General features: G+C 47.4%; 1 protein-coding gene across 2 annotated transcripts in view; it reads left to right on the plus strand.

Moving 5' to 3' along the window:
* NUP37 (nucleoporin 37) overlaps positions 1–16326 on the plus strand; it is a 145525-nt gene that overhangs the window by 103276 nt on the left and 25923 nt on the right. The window lies entirely within an intron of this gene.

Consider the following 16326-nt stretch of genomic DNA (forward strand, 5'->3'; position numbering starts at 1 on the left):
AATGTCGATTTATTTTGGAAGCTGTGAATCTCATAATGACTCAAAATTATTTCACGTTTGATAATAAATTTTACAGGCAGGTCCTCGGTGTGGCCATGGGCACCAGGTTCGCCCTCAGTCTAGCTAACATATATATGGGCCAGCTGGAGGACACTTATGTCTGGGAGGGTCCATATAAAGCGAACCTGGTGCTCTATGGAAGATACATTGATGACAGTTTCTTTATTTGGGATGGGGATACACACCAAGCTGCTCTCTTTTTGGCACATCTCAACACTAAAACATGGATTATCATTCATGAGCACTGTACACACTTCACTTATTACTTTTTTGGATATCGCTCTGTTGAAGATAACAGTATCAATACATCCACCTTTAGAAAAGAGGTGGACACTAACAACTTCCTTAATTACCACAGCTGTCATCATCGTCCTTGGCTTAATAACATACCAAAAAGTCAGTATCTCAGACTTAGGTGAAACTGTTCGAATATTGAGCAATTTAAAACACAAATATCTGAACTGACCTTGGCATTTAGCGAGCAAAATTATCCTACCGACATTACAAAGCAGGCTTTGGATGCAGCTCCGAGCTGTGATAGGTAATCACTTTTGTCATATAAACAGACAATAGATATTGTTCTTATTATGAATTGTCAGCCCAGATTTGTAACCAAATATAAGGCATTATCCAATGAGATCAAGCATATCATCCAAAAGAACTATCCTATTTTAAAAACAGATAAAAATACTTTCAAAGTAACTAGATGACAGACCCTGTGTCACCTTCAAAAAGGCACCTAACTTACAAATTTTCCTAGCACCTAGTCATTTTAAATCCCAAGATAGAACCAGCATGGGTTTGTAAGGGCCAGATCATGTAAAACTAACTTAGTTAGCTTCTATGAGGAAGTGAGCGACAAGCTTGACCAAGGAAAAGCAGTGGATGTGGTATACACTTAGATTTTGCAAAAGCCTTCAATACAGTGACCCACAGGAGATTGATCATCAAATTAAAGGAGCTTGGCCTAGGAAAAACTATTTGTACATGGGTAAGTAATTGGCTGGATAACAGGGTACAGCGAGTAGTGGTCAAAGGGATGTCCTTCAGCTGAGCACCAGTAGTTAGCGGAATACCACAAGGGTCTGTACTTGGGCCACTACTATTCAACATATTTATCAACGACCTGGAAATAGGCCTGGAAAGCACAGTGTCATTCTTTGCAGATGATACTAAATTGTGTAAGGTAATTAATTTGGAAATAGATGTGTAGTCTCTACAGAACGACTTATCTAAACTTGAAATCTGGGTGTGGCAATGGAAAATGGGATTCAATATAGAAAAATGCAAAGTTATGCACTTCGGGACCAAAAACAAACTTGCAACCTACATATTAAACGGGGAAAATCTAGGGGTAACAGTATTGGAAAAAGATTTGGGGGTACTCATTGATAATAGGCTAAACAACCGTACACAATGTCAAAGTGCAGCAAAGAAGGCAAGTAAGGTGCTAGCGTGCATAAAACGGGGAATTGAGACAAGGGACGAGAGTGTAATCCTGCCGCTGTACAAATCATTGCTACGTCCGCACCTGGAATATTGTGCTCAATTTTGGGCACCACATTATAAAAAAATATATCTGTGAACTTGAAAGGATTCAAAGGCGTGCTACAAAATTTATTAAAGGGCTAGAGGGACTGGAGTATGAGGAAAGGCTCACTAGGTTGAAACTAAACTAGAAAAGAGGCGACATTATCAATATCTTCAAATATATAAAAGGAAATTACAGAGTTATTAGAGGAATTGTTTATTAAAAGAACTCTGTATAAGATGCGAGGTCACTTGCTGAGTCTTGGGGAGAGAAAATTCCATACGCTACGTAGGAAAGGGTTCTTCACTGTTAGGGCAATAAGGATCTGGAATTCCCTGCCAGTGAAGGTGGTAATGGCGGACACTATATATGCATTTAAAAACGGATTGGATACATTTCTGACTGAAAAAGATATCCAAGGTTATAGTATTTAAAATATTGACATTTTTAATCTGGGAGGAACATGATTTACAGTTGATAACCAAACATAAAACATTATTTCAATTGGGACATAATAATGAACTCGGCTTAAGACAAATTACAGGTTGAACCCGGTGGGCATTTTGCCTCTTTTCAACCTCATTAACTATGTAACTATGCTAAACTTACTAATAAGGATACTTGGCTACGAAAATATTCAAACGGTAAAGGTATTTTTAAATGTAAGAAATGAAGATGTTCCACTTGCAGTTCTATGGTGGATAAAAGGACCAAAATTAAATCTCACTAATATGGTACCATCTTTGATATACAAGAAAGTATTAATTGTCGCACATCTTATGTGATCTATGTGATCACATGCATATGTGGGGTACAGTATGAAGGTCGTACCACAAGGATGCTTACATGTTAGGTTTCTAGAGCACAAAAATAACATTCGGCGAGGTACGAGTACACATAGTTTAGTTCGACATGTAAAACATAAACACAATAGTAGCATCTCTGTTATTAGTATACAAGGAGTTGAACATGTGAAAAGCACTGCAAGAGGGGGAGATAGATTCAATCTTCTATGTAAACGCGAAGCATTTTGTATCTTCTCCCTGGCACGTTGTTTCCAAATGGACTGAATTATTCTGTTGAAATGAATAACATCTAAGTCCTTCCATTTTCTTTCTTCCATGTGCATCCACAGCATTGTACAGTTTTATGATTTATTGTTTGTTATTATAGGCTTCTAATTGCCATCCGTCTATGTCAGCATGTAGTATTTAAACAGGGGGTGCCATTTAACCCCCATCTATATACTCTGTATCTCCATCAACACCCTGCATCTACTCGCGTAATATATCAATAGGGTAACATTGTCTTAGTGGGATATTGCATTCCAACCAGGCTATCATCTATCCCTCGATAGGACAAAATGATTTTCAATTGCTTCTAGATGTGGATAGTATTATTATTTTATGGTCGCACTACTATTGACACGCATATATTAGTCAATTAGTTTTCCAGGCATGTGCTTTACCTTTGTACTTGTTCTCATCTTCGTTTGTCTATGAATATAAAACCCTGGGAACACCCTGGCTCGATGAATAAAATTTTATTCTAAGGTGAAGAGTTTTCCACAGCAGTCAACTGTTGTGGAGTCTAGCTGAAATTTTAGTCTGGAAGTGTTGCCCTTCATAAATAATGAAATCATCCAGTTAGTAGTGCACAGGAGCCAGAAATATCATTCACACACACCTAGGTGTGTGCAGCTAGGATAATCCATTACTATCTTGACTATAATGATTTAAAATAACACTGGTCTAAAGTTAACACTGGGATTTTAAATGTTACAATACACTATATTCTACCTATCTGTATTATCATCAAAGTCAAGTTGGGTCTGGTATAAATATGAGTAGAATTTTATATAAAAGGTTAAATAAAACTAAAAACAACAAAACATAAGAATAAATATATATAAGGAGCTATAGTGGGATTTAAACCCCAGACTATCTGCTCCGCAGTACTAGGCACTAGACCACTGAGCTATCTGCTCTTACTATTAGTAGGCTTGCCTCATCTGTGGTATGAACTCTGCTAGCATTGTACTTAGAATACTCCCTCACCTATGTCTCTCCCCACAGTAACTAACTAAGAAATTTGCTATGTAATATATCTTTTTATGTTGTAAAAAAAAATACTGTTGCCATTGATGTTTATTTTTATGTATGTCCACAACTGTGCTGATTTACATAAATCTGTATGATATGTTGAAGCTGACCGCCTGGTGTGTTTTCTTATATATGCACCTGTGGGCCAGTAATTACTGCTGCTTACCGATTGGTTACCTGCACTTTAAATATGGACAGCTAAACACACCTGATCACCTTCTGATAAAACCGTATGAACTGTGAGCACGGAGAAACGCTTTAAGGGATCCATCCACTGCCCGCACGTTGTCCAGACCACCCACAGGCTTGAGGTTGCCTTTTATCGTCAACCCGTCAAAATCCTGAGTTGTGCTCTCCGTCCCTGTGGACACTGCTGATACCGCCGCTCCCACCCCAAATCAGTGGATCATTCTAAGGAGCGTCAGCTATGTTGAGACCTGCAAGCGTCAGTGATGAGCTAAACTTTGCCGGTGGGGAGGGCACAGCAAAGCGCCTGCTCTGAGGGTCTACTGAGCATTCAGTGAGCTGTACAATTCACCTTCAGCTAAATCTGCTTTAAACCATACCGGCATACCTCATAACCAAGCAGTTCACCTTTGGAGTTACAAAATAGCACTCTGCTTGTGCTTAAACATCCTATATTGGAGCTCTAGCTATGCCTCAGCTGTGGACATTTTAATTATTATCTGTGGTACCATGGACTATTAACTGTCTTGCAGTGGTTCATATCAGTGTGGTGCATTGTTTTTATACTTATCGTTCTGATACATATTCTATTTCTCTGACGTCCTAGTGGATGCTGGGGACTCCGTAAGGACCATGGGGAATAGCGGCTCCGCAGGAGTCTGGGCACAAAAGTAAAGCTTTAGGACTACCTGGTGTGCACTGGCTCCTCCCCCTATGACCCTCCTCCAAGCCTAAGTTAGATTTTTGTGCCCGAACGAGAAGGGTGCACACTAGGGGCTCTCCTGAGCTGCTTAGTGAAAAGTTTAGTTTTAGGTTTTTTATTTTCAGTGAGACCTGCTGGCAACAGGCTCACTGCATCGAGGGACTAAGGGGAGAAGAAGCGAACTCACCTGCGTGCAGAGTGGATTGGGCTTCTTAGGCTACTGGACATTAGCTCCAGAGGGACGATCACAGGCCCAGCCATGGATGGGTCCCAGAGCCGCGCCGCCGGCCCCCTTACAGAGCCAGAAGACAGAAGAGGTCCGGAAAATCGGCGGCAGAAGACGTCCTGTCTTCAACAAGGTAGGGCACAGCACTGCAGCTGTGCGCCATTGCTCTCAGCACACTTCACACTCCGGTCACTGAGGGTGCAGGGCGCTGGGGGGGGGCGCCCTGAGACGCAATAAAAACACCTTGGATGGCAAAAAATGCATCACATATAGCTCCTGGGCTATATGGATGAATTTAACCCCTGCCAGAATACATAGAAAAACGGGAGATAGGCTCCGCCCCCTTCTCGGCGGCCTTATCTCCTCAGCACACTGGCGCCATTTTCCCTCACAGCTCCGTTGGAGGGAAGCTCCCTGGCTCTCCCCTGCAGTCACTACACTACAGAAAGGGTTAAAAAAGAGAGGGGGGCACTAATTACGCGCAGTATTAAAAGATACAGCAGCTATAAGGGGAAAAACACTTATATAAGGTTATCCCTGTGTATATATATATATATATATATATATATATATATATATAGCGCTCCTGGTGTGTGCTGGCAAACTCTCCCTCTGTCTCCCCAAAGGGCTAGTGGGGTCCTGTCCTCTATCAGAGCATTCCCTGTGTGTGTGCTGTATGTCGGTACGTTTGTGTCGACATGTATGAGGAGAAAAATGATGTGGAGACGGAGCAGATTGCCTGTAATAGTGATGTCACCCCCTAGGGGGTCGACACCTGAGTGGATGAACTGTTGGAAGGAATTACGTGACAGTGTCAGCTCTGTATAAAAGACAGTGGTTGACATGAGACAGCCGGCTACTCAGCTTGTGCCTGTCCAGACGTCTCATAGGCCGTCAGGGGCTCTAAAGCGCCCGTTACCTCAGATGGCAGATATAGACGCCGACACGGATACTGACTCCAGTGTCGACGGTGAAGAGACAAATGTGACTTCCAGTAGGGCCACACGTTACATGATTGAGGCAATGAAAAATGTTTTACACATTTCTGATAATACGAGTACCACCAAAAAGGGGTATTATGTTCGGTGAGGAAAAACTACCTGTAGTTTTCCTGAATCTGAGAAATTAAATGAGGTGTGTGATGAAGTTTTCCCCCGATAACAACTGATAATTTCTAAAATGTTATTGGCATTATATCCTTTCCCGCCAGAGGTTAGGGTGCGTTGGGAAACACCCCCTAGGGTGGGTAAAGCGCTCACACACTTGTAAGAACAAGGGCTCTACCCTCTCCTGAGATGGCCGCCCTTAAGGATCCTGCTGATAGAAAGCAGGAGGGTATCCTAAAATGTATTTACACACATACTGGTGTTATACTGCGACCAGCAATCGCCTCAGCCTGGATGTGCAGTGCTGGGTTGGCGTGGTCGGATTCCCTGACTGAAAATATTGATACCCTAGATAGGGACAGTATATTATTGCCTATAGAGCATTTAAAAGATGCATTTCTATATATGCGTGATGCACAGCGGAATATTTGCCGACTGGCATCAAGTGTAAGTGCGTTGTTCATTTCTGCCAGAAGAGGGTTATGGACACGACAGTGGTCAGGTGATGCGGATTCCAAACGGCATTTGGAAGTATTGCCTTATAAAGGGGAGGAGTTATTTGGGGTCGGTCTTTCAGACCTGGTGGCCACGGCAACAGCTGGGAAATCCACGTTTGTACCCCAGGTCGCCTCTCAACATAAGAAGACGCCGTATTATCAGGCGCAGTCCTTTCGTTCCCAGAAGGGCAAGCGGGCAAAAGGTTCCTCATTTCTGCCCCGTGACAGAGGGAGAGGAAAAAGGCTGCAGAAATCAGCCAGTTCCCAGGAACAGAAGCCCTCTCCCGCCTCTGCCAAGCCCTCAGCATGACGCTGGGGCTTTACAAGCAGACTCAGGCACGGTGGGGGCCCGTCTCAATGAATTTCAGCGCGCAGTGGGCTCACTCGCAAGTAGACCCCTGGATCCTTCAGGTGATATCTCAGGGGTACAAATTGGAATTCGAGACGTCTCCCCCTCGCCGTTTTCCTAAAGTCGGCTTTACCGACGTCTCCCTCTGACAGGGAGGCAGTTTTGGAAGCCATTCACAAGCTGTATTCCCAGCAGGTGATAATCAAGGTACCCCTCCTGCAACAGGGAACGGGGTATTATTCCACACTGTTGTGGTACCGAAGCCGGACGGCTCGGTGAGACCGATTCTAAATCTAAAATCTTTGAACACTTACATACGGAGGTTCAAATTCAAGATGGAGTCACTCAGAGCAGTGATTGCGAACCTGGAAGAAGGGGACAACATGATGTCTCGGGACATCAAGGATGCTTACCTTCATGTCCCAATTTACCCTTCTCACCAAGGGTACCTCAGGTTTGTGGTACAGAACTGTCACTATCAGTTTCAGACGCTGCCGTTTGGATGGTCCACGGCACCCCGGGTCTTTACCAAGGTAACGGCCGAAATGATGATACTCCTTCGAAGGAAGGGAGTTTTAGTTATCCCTTACTTGGACGATCTCCTGATAAGGGTAAGATCCAGAGAACAGTTGGAGGTCGGTGTAGCACTATCTCAGGTAGTGTTGCGGCAGCACGGTTGGATTCTCAATATTCCAAAATCGCAGCTGGTTCCGACGACTCGTCTTCTGTTCCTAGGGATGATCCTGGACACAGTCCAGAAAAAGGTGTTTCTCCCGGAGGAGAAAGCCAGGGAGTTATCCGAGCTAGTCAGGAACCTCCTAAAACCGAGCCAAGTCTCAGTGCATCAATGCACAAGGGTTCTGGGAAAAATGGTGGCTTCCTACGAAGCAATCCCATTCGGCAGATTCCACGCAAGAACTTTCCAGTGGGACCTGCTGGACAAATGGTCCGGGTCGCATCTTCAGATGCATCAGCGGATAACCCTGTCACCAAGGACAAGGGTGTCCCTCCTGTGGTGGTTGCAGAGTGCTCATCTTCTAGAGGGCCGCAGATTCGGCATTCAGGACTGGGTCCTGGTGACCACGGATGCCAGCCTGCGAGGCTGGGGAGCAGTCACACAGGGAAGGAATTTCCAGGGCTTATGGTCAAGCCTGGAGACATCACTTCACATAAATATCCTGAAGCTAAGGGCCATTTACAATGTTCTAAGCTTAGCAAGACCTCTGCTTCAAGGTCAGCCGGTGTTGATCCAGTCGGACAACATCACGGCAGTCACCCACGTAAACAGACAGGGCGGCACAAGAAGCAGGAGGGCAATGGCAGAAGCTGCAAGGATTCTTCGCTGGGCGGAAAATCATGTGATAGCACTGTCAGCAGTGTTCATTCTGGGAATGGACAACTGGGAAGCAGACTTCCTCAGCAGACGCTCTGGTAACACCGTGGGTGTACCGGTCAGTGTATGTGTTCCATCCTCTGCCTCTCATACACAAGGTACTGAGAATTATAAGATGGAGAGGAGTAAGCACTATATTCGTGGCTCCGGATTGGCCAAGAAGGACTTGGTAACCGGAACTTCAAGAGATGCTCACGGAGGATCCGTGGCCTCTACCTCTAAGAAGGGACCTGCTCCAGCAAGGACCCTGTCTGTTCCAAGACTTACCGCGGCTGCGTTTGACGGCATGGCGGTTGAACGCCGGATCCTGAAGGAAAAAGGCATTCCGGATGAAGTCATCCCTATCCTGATCAAAGCCAGGAAGGATGTAACCGCAAAACATTATCACCGCATTTGGCGAAAATATGTTGCGTGGTGCGAGGCCAGTAAGGCCCGACGGAGGAATTTCAACTGGGTCGATTCCTACATTTCCTGCAAACAGGAGTGTCTATGGGCCTGAAATTGGGGTCCATTAAGGTTCAAATTTCGGCCCTGTCAATTTTCTTCCAAAAAGAACTAGCTTCAGTCCCTGAAGTTCAGACGTTTGTAAAAGGGGTACTGTATATACAGCCTCCTTTTGTGCCTCCAGTGGCACCTTGGGATCTCAATGTAGTTTTTGGGTTCCAAAAAGTCACATTGGGTTGAACCACTTAAATCTGTGGAGTTAAAATATCTCACATGGAAGGTGGTCATGCTGTTGGCCCTGGCCTGGGCCAGGCGCGTGTCAGAATTGGCGGCTTTATCCTGTAAAAGCCCTTATCTGATTTTCCATTCGGACAGGGCGGAATTGAGGACTCGTCCTCAGTTTCTCCCTAAGGTGGTTTCAGCGTTTCACCTGAACCAACCTATGGTGGTGCCTGCGGCTACTAGGGACTTGGAGGACTCCAAGTTGCTAGACGTTGTCCGGGCCCTGAAAATATGTTTCCAGGACGGCTGGAGTCAGAAAATCTGACTCGCTGTTTATCCTGTATGCACCCAACAAGCTGGGTGCTCCTGCTTCTAAGCAGACTATTGCTCGTTGGATTTGTAGTACAATTCAGCTTGCACATTCTGTGGCAGGCCTGCCACAGCCAAAAATCTGTAAATGCCCACTCCACAAGGGAGGTGGGCTCATCTTGGGCGGCTGCCCGAGGGGTCTCGGCTTTACAACTTTGCCGAGCAGCTACTTGGTCAGGAGCAAATACGTTTGTAAAATTCTACAAATTTGATACCCTGGCTGAGGAGGACCTGGAGTTCTCTCATTTGGTGCTGCAGAGTCATCCGCACTCTCCCGCCCGTTTGGGAGCTTTGGTATAATCCCCATGGTCCTTACGGAGTCCCCAGCATCCACTAGGACGTCAGAGAAAATAAGAATTTACTTACCGATAATTCTATTTCTCGTAGTCCGTAGTGGATGCTGGGCGCCCATCCCAAGTGCGGATTGTCTGCAATACTGGTACATAGTTATTGTTACCAAAAATCGGGTTATTGCTGTAGTGAGCCATCTTTTCTAGAGGCTCCTCTGTTATCATGCTGTTAGCTGGGTTTAGATCACAAGTTATACGGTGTGATTGGTGTGGCTGGTATGAGTCTTACCCGGGATTCAAAATCCTTCCTTATTGTGTACGCTCGTCCGGGCACAGTATCCTAACTGAGGCTTGGAGGAGGGTCATAGGGGGAGGAGCCAGTGCACACCAGGTAGTCCTAAAGCTTTACTTTTGTGCCCAGACTCCTGCGGAGCCGCTATTCCCCATGGTCCTTACGGAGTCCCCAGCATCCACTACGGACTACGAGAAATAGAATTATCGGTAAGTAAATTCTTATTTTTATAATAAATTGTCTTCGACAAATGCACTTTTATTCTAGCGCTCCCTTGTGACATTGTGTACTTTTTTTGTTTTGCTTATTAGTGAGTATTGCAGAGTACTCATACGGGAGCTGCATAAATTTAAATCTTAGTGACCAATCGGTATACACCAGATTTGTGCACCTGATTTTAACATAATTGTACCTGTATAATTGTTGTTTTGCAAAAATTCTAATCTACCTGATGACTAATATCTTTAGCACACCATCCAGAAACGCCCCCCTCCCAGCCCCTCTGTTCCCTACAATACTGAGAGCAGTCTAACACACACAGACACATATTACTATATATTTGTTAACATAGTTTCTAACGTTGAAAAATACCATTTGTCCATCGAGTTCAACCTTTTAGATATAGCTATATATATATATATATATATATATATATATATATATATATATATATATATATATATATATATATATATATATATATATAAATTCATGAGGAGGACACCAGTGGATACTGGGTGTAGAATCTTCGTATCTGAGTGAAGTTATACTGCATGATTGCTGTAGAAGGGGAGAGTTGCTAAGGAAGCCGCTAAATGCTACTGCAGCGACATTCATCAGCCACTTGTCCCTGAGAGTCATTGGGGTATATGCAATTAGCGGCGAATCGCGGCAAATTATCGCCGTTTTTTAATTCGACACAATTCGACCGTCCAATTTCGGCAAGTGGTTGCCGAAATTCACCATATTCAATGGAAAACGGATTCGACAGTCCCGCGGGCGAAAAACGGCCTATTTGCCGGATTTTGCCGCGATTTTAAAAACCGGGGAAAAACCCGAAAAAAAAATGGCGTGGGGTCCCCCCTCCAAAGCATAACCAGCCTCGGGCTCTTCGAGCTGGTCCTGGTTCTAAAAATGCGGGGTAAAAATTGACAGGGGATCCCCCGTATTTTTAAAACCAGCACCGGGCTCTGCGCCTGGTGCTGGTGCAAAAAATACGGGTGACAAAAAGAGTAGGGGTCCCCCGTATTTTTTACACCAGCATCGGGCTCCACTAGCTGGACAGATAATGCCACAGCAGGGGGTCACTTTTATACAGTGCCTTGCGGCCGTGGCATTAAATATCCAACTAGTCACCCCTGGCCGGGGTACCCTGGGGGAGTGGGGACCCCTTCAATCAAGGGGTCCCCCCCCAGCCACCCAAGGGCCAGGGGTGAAGCCCGAGGCTGTCCCCCCCGTCCCCCCCCCCCCCCCCCATCCAAGGGCTGCGGATGGGAGGCTGATAGCCTTGAGTAAAATGACAGAATATTTTTTTTCCAATAGTACTACAAGTCCCAGCAAGCCTCCCCCGCAAGCTGGTACTTGGAGAACCACAATTACCAGCATGCGGGAGAAAAACGGGCCCGCTGGTACCTGTAGTAGTAGTACTACTGGAAAAAAAATACCCAAATAAAAACAGGAGACACACACCGTGACAAGTACAACTTTATTACACACTGCCGACACCAGTGGCGTAACTACTGCCCCCGCAGTCCTCGCGGTGGCTTGGGGGCGAGGGGCTGCGGGGGCGCCACTGATTTAGAACAGATTGACATGCGGACGAGCGGCCGCATGTCAATCTGCGATCTCCTCTCCCTCCCTGCGGTGCCTGCTCCCCCGCCCCCCCCCCCCCCCCCCCCCTATGTGTTGGAGGGACACGAGCGCATCGCGCTTCTCTCCTGTGTCCCTCCTGGCTCTCCCCCGGCCGGTCTAAGGAAGCAAGTGCCGTTCGTGAGCTCTGATTGGCTCACGAACGGCACTTCCTTTATTAGACCAGCCGGGGGAGAGCCAGGAGGGACACAGGAGAGACGCGCGATGCGCTCGTGTCCCTCCAACACATAGGGGGGGGGGGGGGGGCAGGCACTGGGGCATATACCCGGCACTGGGGACATATACCTGACACTGGGGGGCAGATCTGGCACTGGGGACATATACCTGGCACTGGGGGCATATACCTGGCACTGGGGGGCATATACCCGGCACTGGGAGCATGTACCTGGCACTGGGGGGGCATATACCCGGCACTGGGGGGGCATATACCCGGCACTGGAGGCATATACCTGGCACTGGAGGCATATACCTGGCACTGGGGGGGAAGCAGGCACTGGGGGCATATACCCGGCACTGGGGGGGCATATACCCGGCACTGGGGGGGCATATACCCGGCACTGGGGGGGCATATACCTGGCACTGGGGGGATATCTGGCACTGGGGCCATATAACTGGCACTGGGGGGGGCATGTACCTGGCACTGGGGGGGGCATGTACCTGGCACTGGGGGGCATATACCTGGCACTGGGGGCATATACCTGGCACTGGGGGGGAATATCTGGCACTGTGGGAGAATATCTGGCACTGGGGGGGGGGCATATACCTGGCACTGGGGGCATATACCTGGCACTGGGGGGGCATATACCTGGCACTGGGGGAATATACCTGGCACTGTGGGGGCATATACCCGGTACTGGGGGCATATACCCGGGACTGGGGGGGCATATACCTGGCACTGGGGGGGGAAGCAGGCACTGTGGGGGAATATCTGGCACTGGGTGCATATACCTGGCACTGTGGGGGAATATCTGGCACTGGGTGCATATACCTGGCACTGTGGGGGAATATCTGGCACTGGGAACATATGTGGCACTGGGAGCACGGCCCTAGCAACAAGCACTACCCCCTAGCAACGAGCATGACACCCAGTGCATGAAACCCCTGGCAACGAGCATGACATCCTGGCACCGTGCATGGAACCAAGAGCATGAAACCCCTGGCAACGAGCAGGTAATTTAAAAGTAATTGGAAGCCTTACTGTAGAACTTAATGTGTAATGGGCATTACGGTGTGTGGCATAATGTATCACGGACATTGCAGTGTGTGTCATAATGTATCTGGCATTACGGTGTGTTGTATACTATGTCACGGGCATTGTGGTATGTGGTATAATGTCTCAGGATCATTGTGGTGTGTGTCATACTGTGTCACAGACATTGTATGTGCTACAATGTATCAGGGGCATTGCAGTGTGTAGCATAATGTATAACGGGCATTGCGATTCCTGTCATAATGTGTCACAGGCATTACAGTGTGTGGCATAATGTGTCGGGGGCATTACGGTGTGTGGCATAATGTGTAGGGGGCATTACGGTGTGTGCATATTGTGTCATGTGCATTATTGTCAGTGATCGCAAAAACGCGCTATGGCGCGTATTTTACCCAGAAACAGCCGCCCGGGACTCACATTTAGAAGATGAGCGGGTCCCACAGGACGCGCTCATCTGAATATGTGTTTGCATGTGTTAAGCCTGTCAGCGGAATGCAGGAGGTGACTGGCTGTTTCCTCGGCCAATCACCTCCTGTAGTCTCCATCCAATCACAGCCTGCAGCATCTTCCGCTTTGAATCCTGCTCCCCGCCAGCACATGAATCTGTGCTGCAGGGCTGACAGACTGGCCCCGCTCATCCGGCTCCACTGCCGCTCTGCCGCCAGCACCCTCCTCTGCGACTGGGAGTACAGCTCCGGATCTGCCCGCCGCCACCCCCCTACCCGGGACCCGCTCAACGCCCCACCGAGACCCGACAACTACCTTCCAGCAGGAGCCGGCCGGGCTGCACAGCTCCCGCTGTAGGTAAGCAGTAGACAGTGCTGCATCGCCCCGCTTCACCTGGAGTAGCTGGTGCAGATGCGGGATGTCCGGGGGCTGCAAGCTCCGTGTGTGCAATGTGAGGCCGCTCAGAGTGTCAGGGCCTCACTGACACCATTTTTCTGACAGCACAGTGCAGTGAGTGCACTGGGACAAGTAGCCAGCCGGCGCCGCAGCATGAAGGAGCTATCTGTGAAATCGCAAGCAGAGGCTGGCAAGAAGGAGCTCCTCCGATCGCTTCCCCTGACTGGCTGGCCACTGCTAAATATACCAGTAATCAGTACAACTGTGCAGTGACACTGACTTTCCCATTGCACCTGTGGCTCCACTACTTTGACACAGTTGGAACTGATTATCGGTATATTTAGCAGTGGCCAGCCCGTCAGGGGAAGCGATTGGACGAGCTCCTTCTTGCCAGAGAACAGCCTCTGCTTGCGATTTCACATAGAGCTCCTCCAGGCTGCGGCTACTACAGGCGCAGGCTGGCTACTTGTGCCAGTGCACTCACTGCACTGTGCTGTCAGAAAAAATGGTGAGTGTCAGTGAGTTGCTGCTGGGGGCGGAGCCACTTGTGTCAAACGGCCCCTTCGTGCAACTGGAGGTGATAAGTGAGTGGTTACTGCAATGTGCCTCAGTGCTCTACCAGGCGCATTGTGTATAATAACGTGCTCTACCAGGCGCATTGTGTATAATAACATGCTCTACCAGGCGCATTGTGTATAATAATGTGCTCTACCAGGCGCAATGTGTATGATAACGTGCTCTACCTGGCGCAATGTGTATGATAACGTGTTCTACCTGGCGCAATGTGTATGATAACGTGTTCTACCTGGCGCAATGTGTATGATAACGTGTTCTACCTGGCGCAATGTGTATGATAACGTGCTCTACCTGGTGCAATGTGTATAATAACGTGCTCTACCAGGCGCAATGTGTATGATAACGTGCTCTACCTAGTGCAATGTGTATAATAACGTGCTCTACCAGGCGCATTGTGTATAATAACGTGTTCTACCTAGTGCAATGTGTATTATAACGTGCTCTACCAGGCGCGTTGTGTATAATAACGTGTTCTACCAGGCGCATTGTGTATAATAACGTGCTCTACCAGGCGCATTGTGTATAATAACGTGTTCTACCTGATGCAATGTGTATGATAACTTGCTCTACCTAGCGGCAATGTGTATGATAACTTGCTCTACCTAGCGGCAATGTGTATGATAACATGCTCTACCTGATGCAATGTGTATGATAACGTGCTCTACCTGGTGCAAAGTGTATGACGTGCTGTACCTGGTGCAAAGTGTATGACGTGCTGTACCTGGAGCAAAGTGTATGACGTGATCTACCTGGTGCATAGGAGGTTCTACCTGGTGCAATGTGTATAAGCGCCACTACTGTGTGGTGTAATGTGAATTGACACTATTATGTGGTCACACCCCTTCCCTATGAAGCCACGCCCCTAAAATTTTGCGGCGCGCCTACGGCGCGCACTACCTGTTCTTTATGGTCTGAGTGGTCTAACACCAATTCACTTTCTGCCTAAGGGCACCAAAATGTCTAGTTACAGCTCTGGTGCAGGGTGTCCTGCATGCTACACAGCCCAGCAGCATTGTCACCCCATCCCCCCCATCTTGCAACACTTTTGTAGTGTCCAAACAAGATTAAAATTAATAAGAACCTTCATTCCGATGGGACCCAGAAAAAGACCGGTAGGACCCCAATTTTTAAAAGTGAAGGGTCCCTGGGACCCACTTTTTTTTTGGCTCAGCGCGATCACTGATTGTGTGTGGAATAATGTCTAAGGGCCATTGCAGTATGTGGAATAATGTATACTGGGCATTACTATAAGGAGGAAAAATGACAAATAATGTAAGGGGCATGAATCAGGATTATTTTTCTTTCCTGTGGTGGCCAACGTCTGGGTGTGCAGGTTGCAAAACTGGGGTATAAGGTAGTCTTTTCCTGCAATGCCACGCCCTCCACGCAAAGCCATGCCCATTTCGACAAAGCCACACCCCTTTTTGCCAGTGCGCCAATTACGGGGTGTATGGGGGGGGGGGGGGGGGGGGCGCCGAAGGATTTTTTTGCTTGGGGGAGAAAAATTTCTAGTTACGCCACTGGCCGACACACACTTACTTACCTATGTTGACACGAAGCAGTCGGTCCTCTTCTCCAAGTAGAATCCACGGGTACCTGAAAATAAAAGATAATTATACTCACCTGATCCATGGTCCAGAGAGATAAATCCACGTACTTGTCAAAAAAAGAAAACGAACACCCGACCAGCAGACTGAAAGGGGTCCCATGTGTCAACGGCCGCAAGGCACTGTATAAAAGTGACCCCCGGCTGTGGCATTATCTGTCCAGCTAGTGGAGCCCGATGCTGGTGTAAAAAATACGGGGGACCCCTACTCTTTTTGTCCCCTGTATTTTTTGCACCAGCACCAGGCGCAGAGCCCGGTGCTGGTTTTAAAAATACGGGGGATCCCCTGTCAATTTTTTTCCCCGCATTTTTAGAACCAGGACCAGCTCGAAGAGCCCGAGGCTGGTTATGCTTTGGAGGGGGGACTCCACGCCATTTTTTTTCGGGTTTTTACCATTCCATCTAAAAAAAAATATATATATATTTTTAAAAATATATAAATAATACTTGTG

Source organism: Pseudophryne corroboree, chromosome 6 (assembly GCF_028390025.1).
Source record: "Pseudophryne corroboree isolate aPseCor3 chromosome 6, aPseCor3.hap2, whole genome shotgun sequence".
Lineage (NCBI taxonomy): Eukaryota > Metazoa > Chordata > Amphibia > Anura > Myobatrachidae > Pseudophryne > Pseudophryne corroboree.